The sequence below is a fragment of the Chelonia mydas genome, chromosome 14, assembly GCF_015237465.2.
Source record: "Chelonia mydas isolate rCheMyd1 chromosome 14, rCheMyd1.pri.v2, whole genome shotgun sequence".
NCBI lineage: Eukaryota > Metazoa > Chordata > Testudines > Cheloniidae > Chelonia > Chelonia mydas.
Genome location: NC_051254.2, coordinates 28,169,715 through 28,183,368, shown reverse-complemented (window position 1 = coordinate 28,183,368; position 13,654 = coordinate 28,169,715). Strand labels below are relative to the sequence as shown.

At 52.5% G+C, this 13,654-nt stretch overlaps 1 non-coding gene across 1 annotated transcript; it reads right to left on the bottom strand.

Annotated features, from left to right (window-relative positions):
- Nucleotides 1-846: 846 nt before the first annotated feature.
- Nucleotides 847-1,028, bottom strand: LOC114022248. The gene has a single exon (XR_003566423.1). It is a non-coding gene; the product is annotated as a U2 spliceosomal RNA (small nuclear RNA).
- Nucleotides 1,029-13,654: the final 12,626 nt, after the last annotated feature.

The following is a 13,654-nucleotide window of genomic DNA, read 5'->3' as shown; positions in this document are numbered from 1 at the left end:
AATAGACTTGGGGCCGTGCTGGTCCATCTGGCAATGAAGACCTGGTAATTGGTGTGGCGGTGGGGCTGGTTCCTCCAGTGATGTCTGGAGTTTGTAGGGCAATCTGGGGCATGGCGCTGGCTCCTCCAGTGGCTGGAGTTCAAAGGGGGGTCTTAGGCATGGCGCTGGCTCCTCTGATGGCTAGAGTTGGCAGGGCGGTCTGGGGGGGGTGCTGGCTCCTCTGCCTGCTGGAGCTCAGGGCAGTCTGAGGCGTGGCTCTGGCTCCTCCGGTGGTTGGAATTCACAGCGTGGTCCGAGGGGCGGCACTGGCTCTTCCAGCGACAAGATCTCAAGCAGCTATGCGTGGTGGGGCGCTGATCCTTCTGGGGACAGAGACATACTGGACAGGTGGCGAGGCAGCACTGAGTCGTCTTAGCATAGAGATCTGCTTGGAAATATGCGAAGGTGAGACAGGCCTCCTGCTGGTGAGGACCTGGGTGATGTTCCCCGAGGCAGCAGGTACTTTCTCAATCACAGCATCCCGTTCTGTGGTCCTGGGGATGGGGCTTCTTGATGGCAGCTTATGAGGTTGGCTTTCTTTGAGGCTCAGGAGTAGCGGGTCAGCAGGCAACAGGAGGGCTGGGAGCTGGGGCAGGAGACTGTGTTCCCTTGAGGTGTTTCCTGCAGGTGACTTGGTGCGTCTTGCATTGCTTCTGCGTCTCAAAGGGCAGGCTGCAGAGGGTACAGCTGAAGGCTACCCGCTTGCTGTGGCATCTCTTCAGGTACCTGGTGACGCCACCAAGGAGGTGGAAGCTTCAGAGCAGATGGGGCAGATGAGCATGTCCACAGCGAGGGGGTACAACAGGTAGATAGTGTGCTCAAAGTAGCAGCAGCGGAATACATCTTCACAGCAGCATCAATCTTTTCAAAAATGGCAGCAGCAGAATCCATCTTCAGAGCACGTGTTGTAGACATCCATCAAATAAAAAATTAAACTGATAAGAGCAGGTACTACACTTGATCTGAGCTCCAAGGAGCCGAGAAGCTTGAGAGGAGGCAGGCAGCCTGCCAGGGTATGCTCATATATTACACTCCCACCATACCCTGTAAAACTTTAGTTTTATCTCTTATCTCTTTCCATTATACTGACAAACCCATCTGGCCAGGCGGAAGCAACACACACAAGTGTCTTCTCCTTTGGTCAAACATATTAGTATAATATATAAGAATATCTAGATAAGAGTATCTAAAATCAAATGGGCAAACAAGATGCAAAATTCTATCTCAGGCAGGGCTGGCCTTACCATGAGGCGAACTGAGATGGCCACCTCAGGTGCCAGACTATGGGGGGGGAGCACCACAAGGACCCAGAGTGTAGAAAATTGTGTCTGCTGCTGGTGCATCTGTATTCTCTCTGCTCTAGCTGCACAGAGATGGTGGAGTGCTGTGCTGGGGTAAGGAGGGCACAAGAGACATAACAGGCAGGCAGGAGAAAAGGTGAGAAGGATAACAGAAGCAGCAGGGGCTGCAGGGAGAGAGAGGAGGAGGAGCCTCTTATGTATGTCTCTAGCATCCCCAGGAGCCTGGACTGATTAACACCAGCTTCTCAGGAAGCTTCCTGTTTCCTGCTGCTTCCCTGAACCCACTTGAGGAGAACAGGCAGTCAACTGAAGTAGTAGGAGGAGCCAGTTAGGCCCTTAAGATGCTGATATCTTCCCTCACTCAGGCACTCCTACCAGCCTGCTTATTTGTCCCCTTCAATTGAGTGTTGAGAGCCACTATAGCTGGCACAGAACAGCAGTCATGAGTGAAAGAAGAAAATGCCCCTCTGGGGCAGCATTCAGAAAAGGAAGGAAAGCAAAGGAAGCTTTTCTATCTAAGCAGGAAGGAGCTTTCCTGAGATACATAGACACAAATGTTCACGGTGAGCCTTCCTGGCCCCAGTGAGGATGTGAATGGTGAGGAGATGCCTTACCTCTGCAGAGTAGGGCGGCCCGTTGCCTGCACCGGCCCAGCGCCTGGAGCAACAGCTTGGATGTACTTCCGTCACTACCTAATCCTGCACCGCAACCAGCACTATGGGGAAACTTTGGTTCCTGAGTTCCTACTAGCGCTATATTGCCTTCAAAATCAACTACACACGGGTTACAATTTAGCTGCATTTCAACTTTTTTATTTAACTGCATCAGTTTAATTAAGCATCACTCAATCTAATCTGAATCCCGAATAATCTAGAGCAATTCATTTGTGTATCTAGCCGGTGGTCTTATCACTCTGTCTTCAGAGGCAGTCCCGTGGCCCCATGCTATTGTTTTCCTGTATTCAGACTAAAAGAAAAGGAGTACTTGTGGCACCTTAGAGACTAACCAATTTATTTGAGCATGAGCTTTCGTGAGCTACAACTCACTTCATCAGATGCATACTGTGGAAGCTGCAGAAGACATTATATACACACAGAGACCATGAAACAATACCTCCTCCCACCCCACTCTCCTGCTGGTAATAGCTTATCTAAAGTGATCATCAAGTTGGGCCATTTCCAGCACAAATCCAGGTTTTCTCACCCTCCGCACCCCCACACAGACTCGCTCTCCTGCTGGTAATAGCCCATCCAAAGTGACCACTCTCCCTACAATGTGCATGATAATCAAGGTGGGCCATTTCCAGCACAAATCCAGGTTTTCTCACCACCACTAACCCAGGAACCTATCCTTGCAACAAAGCCCGTTGCCAACTGTGCCCACATATCTATTCAGGGGACACCATCACAGGGCCTAATAACATCAGCCACACTATCAGAGGCTCGTTCACCTGCACATCCACCAATGTGATATGTCATCATGTGCCAGCAATGCCCCTCTGCCATGTACATTGGTCAAACTGGACAGTCTCTACGTAAAAGAATAAATGGACACAAATCAGATGACAAGAATTATAACATTCATAAACCAGTCGGAGAGCACTTCAATCTCTCTGGTCACGCAATCACAGACATGAAGGTCGCTATCTTACAACAAAAAAACTTCAAATCCAGACTCCAGCGAGAAACTGCTGAATTGGAATTCACTTGCAAATTGGATACTATTAATTTAGGCTTAAATAGAGACGGGGAGTGGCTAAGTCATTATGCAAGGTAGCCTATTTCCCCTTGTTTTTTCCTGCCCCCCCCCCCCCCCGGACGTTCTGGTTTAACTTGGATTTATGCTGGAAATGGGTTTCTGTGTGTGTTTGCGGGGGGGAGGGGTGGTGAGAAAACCTGGATTTGTGCTGGAAATGGCCCACCTTGATTATCATGCACATTGTAGGGAGAGTGGTCACTTTGGATAAGCTATTACCAGCAGGAGAGTGAGTCTGTGTGTGGGGGTGCGGAGGGTGAGAAAACCTGGATTTGTGCTGGAAATGGCCCAACTTGATGATCACTTTAGATAAGCTATTACCAGCAGGAGAATGGGGTGGGAGGAGGTATTGTTTCATGGTCTGTGTGTATATAATGTCTTCTGCAGCTTCCACAGTATGCATCCGATGAAGTGAGCTGTAGCTCACGAAAGCTCATGCTCAAATAAATTGGTTAGTTTCTAAGATGCCACAAGTACTCCTTTTCTTTTTGCGAATACAGACTAACACGGCTGTTACTCTGAAACCTGTCACTTTTTCAAATGGTGTGACCAGGACTGCACATGCTACTCTAGGTCGGTGGTTTTCAAACTTTTTTTCTGGCGACCTAGTTGAAGAAAATTGTTGATACCCATGACCCGACAGAGCTAGGAATGAGCGGTTTGGGATGTAGGAGGGGCTCAGGGCTGGGGGAGGGTTGAGGTGCGGGGGTGAGGGCTGTGGGTTGGGGCCGGGAATGCGGGGTTCAGGATGTGGGAGGGGGCTCTGGGCTGGGGCAGCGGGTTGGGGTGCAGGGGGGTCAGGGCTCTGGGCTGGGGGTTCAGGCTCTGGGATGGGGCCAGGGATGAAGGGTTTGGGGTGCAGGAGGGGGCTCCAGATTTGGGGGGGCTTAGGGCTGGGGCAGAGGATTGGGGCATGAGGTTGGGGCATGCCTCAGGCTTACCTCCGGTGGCTCCCGGTCAGCGGTACAGTCGGAGTGGGGAGGCAGGCTTCCTGCCTGTCCTGGCACCTCGGACCGCGCTGCGCCCCAGAAGCAGCCCGCAGCAGGTTCAGCTCCAAGGCAGAGGTACGCAAGCGGCTCCGCGCGGTTCTTGCCCACAGGCATTGCCCTCCCCAGCTCCCATTGGCCGGGAACCAGCCAATGGGAGTGCGGAGCTGGTGCTCAGGGCAGGGCGGTGCATGGAGCCCCCTGGCGCCCCCCCCCCCCCAACGGAGAAGCCAGACCTGCTGCTGGTCTCTTCCAGGGCGCAGGGCGGTCTCAGAACAGGGAGGGACGAGCCTGCCTTCGCCGGGCAGCACCGCCGACGGGACTTTTAACAGCCTGGTTGGCAGTGCTGACCAGAGCCACCGTGACCCAGTCCTTTCCATTTCGTGACTCAGTTCTGGGTCACAACCCACGGTTTGATAACCACTGCTCTACATGTGAGCTAGGTGCTAACTCTGTGGGTGCTCCCTCTGGGGCTGGATCAGCTCCTCCCCCTCCCTCCCAGCGCCTGCCACGATCAGCTGTTCCACAGTGCGCAGGGAGGGAGAGGGCAGAGCGAGGGTGGCGAGTGCTCAGGGGAGGAGGCAGAATGGGGCAAGGGCGAGCCCCCTGCTGGAAATGACAGCATTGGCGCCTGTGCATGTGAGCTCACGAGCGTAGCGCCTATCAAGTCGTTGCTCAAGTACCTATGTCAAACAACCTCGCTATCACGCGTGCTGGGATTTCAGAGGTTAGGGTCTGTACATTGAACCTTGAGAAATCCTGTTGTTTTCACCTATGTTTGCACTGAACAGTCCTACGACCACCAGCCTTATTGGAACTTACTGTGTGACGTGGGAGATTAGGTAATCAGCCATCATTTGGGCAGGCTGCCTTCATGGAACCGACGGCTCTAATGGCGATATTCACTTCAATCAGGGTGCAATCTGACCCTCCCTCTATCAGTTCTTGGGCTGGAACCAAAACACATCACTTAGTATTTAAGGTTAAGGATGCCCTATTACGGCGGTATTGCTGGCTACACAGTTCCGCCACCTTCCTGGAGTGTTATGTAGCACTTAAATTAACTGTGCTGTTAATTTATTTGGAGTGGTTTAAATCACCAGTTACTGTACTCAGCCAGGTTATTAACGTTCTTTCATTTTTCTGTGTTTCGGTTATTGAGCTGGTTAAATACGTACCGTGGGCAGTTCGGCTGTTTGTTACCCCAGACGTCAGGGGGCTGGAGGAGACTCCAAGCCCCACCGAAGGCTGGTCTCTAGAACTGCCCCAGTCCTCCAGGGACGGGCACCAGACCTGGAACCTGCTGGCTTTCGAGGGAAAGATGACCTATGCGTTGATCATTTATTTCCATCAGTGTTGGGGGGCCTGGGGTGGTCAAGCCAAAGCCGACTAGTCCCCCCTTAATAAATCTGTACTCCTCACACCTCCGACCACCTCAGTTAGTCACTGGCTCATGCCCTGATGCTAGGGGATTTAAATCTGTTATATCTTTGAATCCCTGTGTATGGCTACTTGTCTCAAGTATCCCTGTAGAGTGAAAGGGTGGGTCCGGGGGGTAGCGTGCTAGCCCAGGAGACCTGGATCTGCCGCACACTTCCTGGGTAATCCTAGGTTCCTCTGGTTATTTGTAGGGCTGAATTAACCCACTTAGGCAACTCCCCCTCATATCCACCATCCCCCTTGTCATGAGGGCTGCCTGCTGCCCCACTCCTGGCCAGTGTAACATTACAAACTGCTGCTTGCACAATGTGCTACCTGTCCCCTTTTCCCCATGCTCCACCTTTCCCCATCTCCTGGCCCAGGAGTAGCAAATTGTGATGACGGGTTCACCTAGCCCAGTTGTTGTCCTACCTCTCTACCTTTCCTCATGCTCTGGTCCAGGGGCAGCGCATTATGACAGACAGGGGCATTCCTGTCGCCATTTGCTAGGAGTGTAACATTTCTCTTTTAAATTTGGACACAAATAAAGAACGTACCTTTGTGATCGGGGAAAGTGTCTTTAAACCTCAGGGGTAGGGTATGTAAACCCCAGAATGAAGGCAGCGTTATTTCTTTCTTTGTCTCGTTCCATTGTAGATTAGGCCACAGAGTTTAATCTGATCAGCGTTTAAATTCCTGTTGATTATTTCCTGGAGCCTCCCATGGCCCCCTCCAACATGCTATAAAACCTCCAGGGCGGTTGAAAATTTTGACTAGAGCTCCGCTCCAGACAGCTCCAGCTGAATTTAAACCCTGAATCCAACAATGGATCCCCGCTCGCCTGTCTCCCATTCTCATCTGCCTCTTCCTCGGCCCACGACTCAGACTCCTCTGATGTCTCCATGGGGTGGGAGGGAGGCGTGCTGCAGAGGATAGCGTGCAGCTCCTCGTAAAAGCGGCACGTCCGTGGCACAGTGTCAGAGCGACTGCTTGCCTCCCTGGCCTCCTGGTACGCCTGTCGTAGCTCCGGGGCATTTGCGAACAAAGTGAGCATCATAGCCCTGGGGGTTTGGGTCAAGTAAAGATGCTTCTCTCCGGCTGGTCTGTTTCAGTTTAATAACCCACATCCTGTCCATGGGGCCAGTGGCTGAAGTTCCATTGGGCGACTGTTCTGGGGCCTGTGTGGAATGTGCTGGGATCTCACCCTGGTTCCTGGGGCGTAGGCATCTCCGTCACACACCGAGGTAACCAGCAAAGTCTGCACTGGTCGTCCCCCTCCACGTGAGGCTCAGCAGAGAGGCCAGGAGTTCAATGGAGCGTGCAGATGGAGCTTCTCTCTCCCCTTTAGAGAAATTCATCCCAGGTCAGGGCAGAGGGCCAGTGGCCCAGGACAGCATGTGAGGGGAGCTGGCACTGGGGTCCCCTGTCCTGTTCAGGGTAAAGGGTAGGGTGACCAGATAGCAAGTGAAAAATCAGGACAGGGGGTGGAGGGTAATAGGTGCCTATATAAGAAAAAGCCCCAAATATCGGGACTGTCCTTATAAAATCAGGACATCTGGTCACCGTAGTAAAGGGTTACACAGAGTCTCCAAGGCCCTTGTCTATCCTGGCTGCAGGAGGGTGATCTGGGCACAGACTGAGGGAGAAGTGGCCACCTGGGTCCAGAACAGGGAACTTAACCGTGGTGGGAAAAGCACAGAGACTGGAACTCTGCTGGGGATGTGGCTGGTTACGAGGCCGGCTTTGCAGCAGGATACAATGTTCCAACACGACTTCATTTCCCTTCCTCGCCACCATGGAATCAAGGCCCTATGAAGATCAGCCAAAATTCATCTCGCCAAGCACAACCCTTCAGTGTCCTCCTTTCTGATGCACGTCACAGCGTCTGCCCCTCGCGGGGGGCAGTTGTGGAACTCCTGCCAGAGCCCTGTACAGGACAAACTTATTTATTGACCTCCAAGCAAGCCAAAGGTAGGTTGGCTCTACCCTAGAAGAGCCCACGTAGTTTAGATGGGGAAACCAAGGAACAATCTGTGTCATGCACTGAGCCTGCCCATTCTCATCAGACGCCCCAATCTCACCTGATTCTCCTTTTGCCAGCGCTGTGTGTGTGCCATGTGCAGTGTGCTAACTCCCATCCCAGTCCCCACACTGCTGTATACTAGACATGTTTGCATCTCCTCAGCCCCAGTCAGTGCTACCTCCGTGTCATGCCCCAGCTGTGTGCACGCTCAGCTGGCCTGCAGTCAGCTTTCCCTGCCTGCTCGCAGTGCTGTGTGCCTGTGACACACACGGAGCCGACCTATTCTCAGCTACCTCCCCTGCCACCAGTCTCAGGGCTGTGCTTGTTCCATGCACTGAACTCACCTGCTCTCAGCGGTCAAGCCAGTCTCAGGGCTGGGAGTCTATGCCATGCTCCAAGCTTGAATCAACTCACCCTTATATCAGTGTTGTGCGGCTCGGCCATGCACCAAGCCTAAAATTCTAGCAGGTGTAGCTAACTGGTCGGGTAGGTTCGTTTCAAAAGGCCATGGGGTTCAGTGATTGAGAAATACACAGACATATTAACAGGGGTCAGCCGCAACAGAACAGATTTAATTTGTGGTTTCAGAGTAGCAGCCGTGTTAGTCTGTATTCGCAAAAGAAAAGGAGTACTTGTGGCACCTTAGAGACTAACAAATTTATTTGCGCATAAGCTTTCGTGAGCTACAGTAGTGAGCTGTAGCTCACGAAAGCTTATGCTCAAATAAATTTGTTAGATTAATTTGTGTTTTTCTGCCTCTCAGCCCAGGGCAGTCTCCAGGGTGTGTTGGACGAGTCTCATAGACTTTAGGGTCAGAAGGGACCATTATGATCATCTAGTCTGATCTCCTGCACAACGCAGGCCACAGAATCTCACCCACTCACTCCTGCGATAAACCTCTAACCTGTGACTGAGCTATCGAAGTCCTCAAACCCTCAACCGGCCAGGGACAGGATTTTGCTGGTATTCCACACCTAGTTCACAGCGTTTTAGAAACAGCTCGTGTTGAGAGGGGCTGTATGTCACACACCCCTTGACCAAATGACTCCAGATTTGTGTCCCTGACCCTACCCTCTGCGGGTGTAACAGATTTCTAGCCATTCAGACTGTGAATGTGAACTTAAAGAAAAAGGGATAATTTGGTTTGGGAAAGAAACGCTGCTGCAGCACCATGGTGCGGCCAGGTGCCAGCCCATAATATTACTGCAGTTGATGATGTGAGCTGGCTACCTTCGGGCACACTTCTCTCTCTTCCCTGGCAGCTGGAGGTTGCTAACAGATTTCTTTAGGAAGGAGAATAGTGTGGCCAGGGGAAAGCATCGCTTGATGCTTTGATTTTATTTACTCATTCCTCAAGCTTTGCCTTTAGAGCTTTCGCTTAGTTACCCAGCTGCTTTTCTTCAAGCCCCCTCAAGGCATTTGCTGGTGGGTCTGTCTAGCCTTTCAGGGCAGAGCCGTACAGATCTAGTACCCTTGTGACAAAGTCCAAGACCAGAAGCTAGAAATAAACTTTATTCTGTGAATTTACTCATCTGACTCTACAGCATCCAAATAACTAAACAGAGCAAAATAGGAGCATTGAGCTGGAGACAGAAGTGCTATGGGGGTTGGGGGGCAGAATTAACAGCTAGGCTGGGGACAGGCAGATGTGGGGTGGCAGGGACACAGAATTAATTAATTAATTAGTGTTTGGGGAGAAGCTGGAGGCTCTGCACCAGCAGGGAGCCTGGGGGACGGAGACCCAGGGACTGGGGAGTTGGGGGTGGGGAGATGTCAGCTGGATGAAGAAGAGGTGTCTGTGTGGAGGGGAGAGTCAGGCACTGGGCAGGTTTCACCAGAAGGGAGAGAAGAAATGAAGTGGGAAAAGGTGAAGATAAAGTAAAATGGGAGTAAGGAGAGAAGTCCAGGGAAAGAGTGGGGAGACTGAAATGAGAAGAGTGAAGGTGAAACAATCCTGAGAAGGGAAAATCTCATGAGGCACCGAGAGGGGAGGGGATACATTCAGCAGAGAGAACTGGGCACCTGCGTTGGAATGATCTGTGACACGGATTAGACAAGAGTTAGGGAGACTCAGGCCTGGCCTACACTTGAGGGGGGATCGATCTAAGATACACAATTTCAGCTACGAGAATAACGTAGCTGAAGTCGACGTACTTAGATCCACTTACTGCGGCATCTTCACGGTGGTGAGTTGATTGCTGCCGCTCCCCCGTCGACTCCGCCTGCGACTCTCGCGGGATTGGAGTACAGGAGTCGACGGGAGAGCGCTGGGGGTCGATTTATCGCTTCTACACTAAATGCGATAAATCGACCCTTGCTGGATTGATCGCTGCCCACCGATCCGGCGGGTAGTGTAGACATACCCTCAGAGAACTAAACCGATGGAGAACGGGTGCTAGAGAAAACGCTGTGGAAAACTGGATGAAATGAAAGAAAAGTGAACAGGAAAGGGAAAGTGAGAGGGAGATGGAGATAGAGATGTATAAAATGTTTCTGAAAGTGAGACTGTAATTCCACCCCTTAATTCATGGACAGTGTCTCCACTTTAGTCCGTTTCAGAACAACACTTCAAATTTGTGGATGTTTTTGCCGTGTGGTCTGGTTATGAAAGTTCCCTCTCTGCTCCTTGTAAGCTTGCATTTACTTAAGGTCAATGAAACATATAAAACATGCTTCTTGTCTATATCCCTTTAATTTCCCACCTGTGACTTTTGAGGGCAGACATGGGATTCCCCCCCACACACACACATCCCGCCCCAAATTGGTTGTGTCAATGCAGCACTCTAAGCTGCCTTGTGTTGACCTAACTCTGTGGTGTAGACCAGACCTTCATTTCAAATGATATCTCACAAGGCAGACTTTGTACAACCTTTATCATAATCCTGCAAAAGGGGAGAACACAGAGGTACAGCCCATCACACAGACATGGCGGGAACCAAGGTACACAATGAGACAGCCCTGGGCAGCATGATCAGCTGTGCTCTCAGCACACCAGCTGCCTCACCACTGCAAAGGTTTTTTGTAGGCATCCTGGCAGAGGAGTGTTTCAAGCAAGGATCTGAAGGAGGTGTCAGAATGCCCACGCATTGTGGGCGAGCAGCAGAATCCAGCAATCTGTGTATCAACGGGGGATGGAGACAAGATCTTGTCTCTGAGGGCAGGTTTACATCACACGGAAAAGTCAACCTAAGCTACGCAAGTTGTTAAGTTGAAGTAGCTTCGATCTACTTGCCGTGGGGTCCACACTGCACTGGGTTGACAGGAGAACCTCTCCGGTCGATTCCCCTGACTCATCTCATTCTGGTAGAGTGACCGGGGGTTGATTTGGTGGGTCCCCCGGTGGATCAATCACTGCAGCATCAATCCTGAAAAGCTCCATACAGAGTTGTGGTTCTATGTAGCTATTTCAATATATTGATTAATGTTGCGGTGAAATTTTAGTGACAAGTCCCACAGCTGGGCTCCAGTTTTGTGGACATGTAAAAATCCACCTGATTAAAGAAGCTAAATAAAGAGTAACATTTCACCTAGACTTTGTATTAATCTTTAGCCTACATTTGTGGAGTGACATAAGATCTGACAGCCATCAACAGAGCCACCATTTACTCAGAAAGGTGCAAAGGGGCCACCCCCAACTGCCTATCTCAGGGCAGCTCTACGCAACACATTTACAAAATTACACCACGCTGCTGTGGCACTTCTCTAACCAGCTGGGCACTCTGCATCCTACAGTCAGAGGAGTTATAGATTGTATCCTGCCATTTGTGATTTTTTTTATTACTATTATAACTCTGCTCTGCTTTGAAATACGGAGAGAAAGACCCAGGTACCTGACTCAGCAGCAAGGTGAACGTGTTTGATGGCTCACTACACCGCTGAAGAAATACATTCAGCAGCAACAGAGCAGCAGTGATTTCCTTCCCCTTAAAGAAAATCCTTCAGCCAACAGCAGCCAGAGAACAGCTGGGCTGGGGTAGTCACAGATGTGGCTCTGCTTTACTCACCTCAGTTGCTACACGATCTCCGTGAGCCACGTTGTTCAGTTCCTGCCACATCGTTTCCAGGGAACTGGCTACATCCCCAGAAGCTTCAGTAGCTATCACGGCTTCTCCACCACACTTGAATTTCCTCTTCTCAGGTGGCTTCTTCCAGGCTCCCAGACCCACCCCGCCCTCCCCTGCAGCTGCAGTGGACAAGTGGCCTGAGCCCCTTGGGGTCTGCAGTTCTCTGTTTACCTGGGCAACGCAGGAGACCCAATGCCAGCTGCCCTCACATATGCTGCCCTCAGCCAAAAGGCCCCAGCCTGGCCTTGGGGCAGGGGGGGCGAATTATTGGGGCCCGTGGTGCCCGGGCTCCAGCAAATTCAAAGCCGGGGCGGGGCGGCTTCACCCTCATTCGGGGCCAGGTCTCTCCCCCGGCCCTGCCTGCCATCCCTGCGCACTTCCCCCGAGCGTCACTGCCTGCCCCGGGCAGCGGGTGCTTGCCCCCTGCAGCTCCAGGCTGCGCTCCCTGGCCGGCCGGCTGCTGCTGCTGGCTACAAGGGAGCAGCGCCAGGGCCAGGCTGAGATGGCTGCTACACCTGCGGAGGGAGAAGGTTCATGGCAGCTCCACCCGCCCGGCAGGTGATTCCAAGTTGACTCTGAGTGGGAGGCTTATCCTGGCTGGACCTCCTGAGCAGCAGTCTGGGGGCCTTGGGTGAGTGTCGTGCCAGGAAGGGAGAGGAGGGGGACCGCTCCCCAGAGCTCGCTGCTGCTGGTGGGAAGAGGGCTGTGGGGAGTCCTCTCTGGCCCCCAGCCCCGGGACAGCCTGCCTGCTGCACCCCAAACTCCTCATCCATGGCCCAGCCCCACGCCCCCTCCCACACCCCAACTCTTTATCCCAGCCCCGTGCCCACACCGAGTACCCAAACTCCCTCCCAGAGCCTTAGGCGGGTGGGGGCGGGGAAGGAAACTGGACCCGTTCTGGGCCTCACCAAAAATTATACAACCCTGCCACCCCTGCCTGGGGCTGAGAGGAGCTCCTCACTCCATTGAGCCCTTGGCTTCTCCCCTGACACTGCTGACAAAGGGGCCAATCAGCGCAGAAGTTGCTGGTTACGTTTATGTGTGACAGGGAGACCTGCCCTGCTAGGGACCAGGCCGAGATCCCGGCACATTCCCCACAGGGCCCTGAACAGCCACACATGGACTTTCAGCCACTGTCCACATAGGTGGGGTTTCGGTTATTAAACTTGAGCCAACCAGCTGTGGGAGCTGCTGGGGAGGAAGCAATGTCACCAGCTTAGAATCCAAACAGACTCTTTTTTACTGTATTTCCCCACCAGATGAGGAGCAGGGACTGGCAGAGATTGTGGGCGAGGGAGAGATGTTTGTTTCTCTGTTTCTCATCTCTTCCTCCCAAGGGATCTGATTAGAAGCAGCGGTCACAGGTGGAGAAGTTTCTCTTGGGAACACAAACAGACCAGGAGAGGGGAAGGGCTGTGGTCAGCTGGGCCCTGAACACAGACTGTGACTGCATTCAGAGGCAGCCTGAGCATTGTAGAGCAGGCCTGAGAAAATCATCTATTTTCAATCTCACCATGTACTCGATTCCTGTCCACTGTGATCCCCTGACTCTGCACAGGGCTGGCCCAGTGATTGTGGGAGGGTCAGTGAGAGGTTTATTAGACAAACTTTGTTGATGTATTTTCCCTGGGTGTATCTTTGTCTTTATCCTCCTGTGACGGGGTGTGCATACCCCACACTAGCCAAGAAAGAGTTAACCCAACACTATGGATGGTGGAAGTCTCACCCCTCAGACCATGCTGGGCATGTGCCAAGTGCTGCCTCAGTATAAAAGGGAGCAGCCCAGCTCATCCAAGGCTGACCACCGAGGAGGGAGGACATGTGGCTGAGGATCCTGCCCAGGAGTGGACTCGGAAGACTAGGGAGCTATCCTCACTGAAGAGCTCAGAGACCCCGATGACATACGGACGCCGGCTTCAGGGGACACGGTAGGAAGTGGCCCAGGGAGGTGGTGCGAGTGGTATCTCCCACCCGAGGAAGGTCAGCATGTTGCGGTGGGACCCCTGCTGACTGGGGGGTGACCGCACTCACTGCTGACTGGGCCCTGGGCCAGGACCCGGGGGAGCA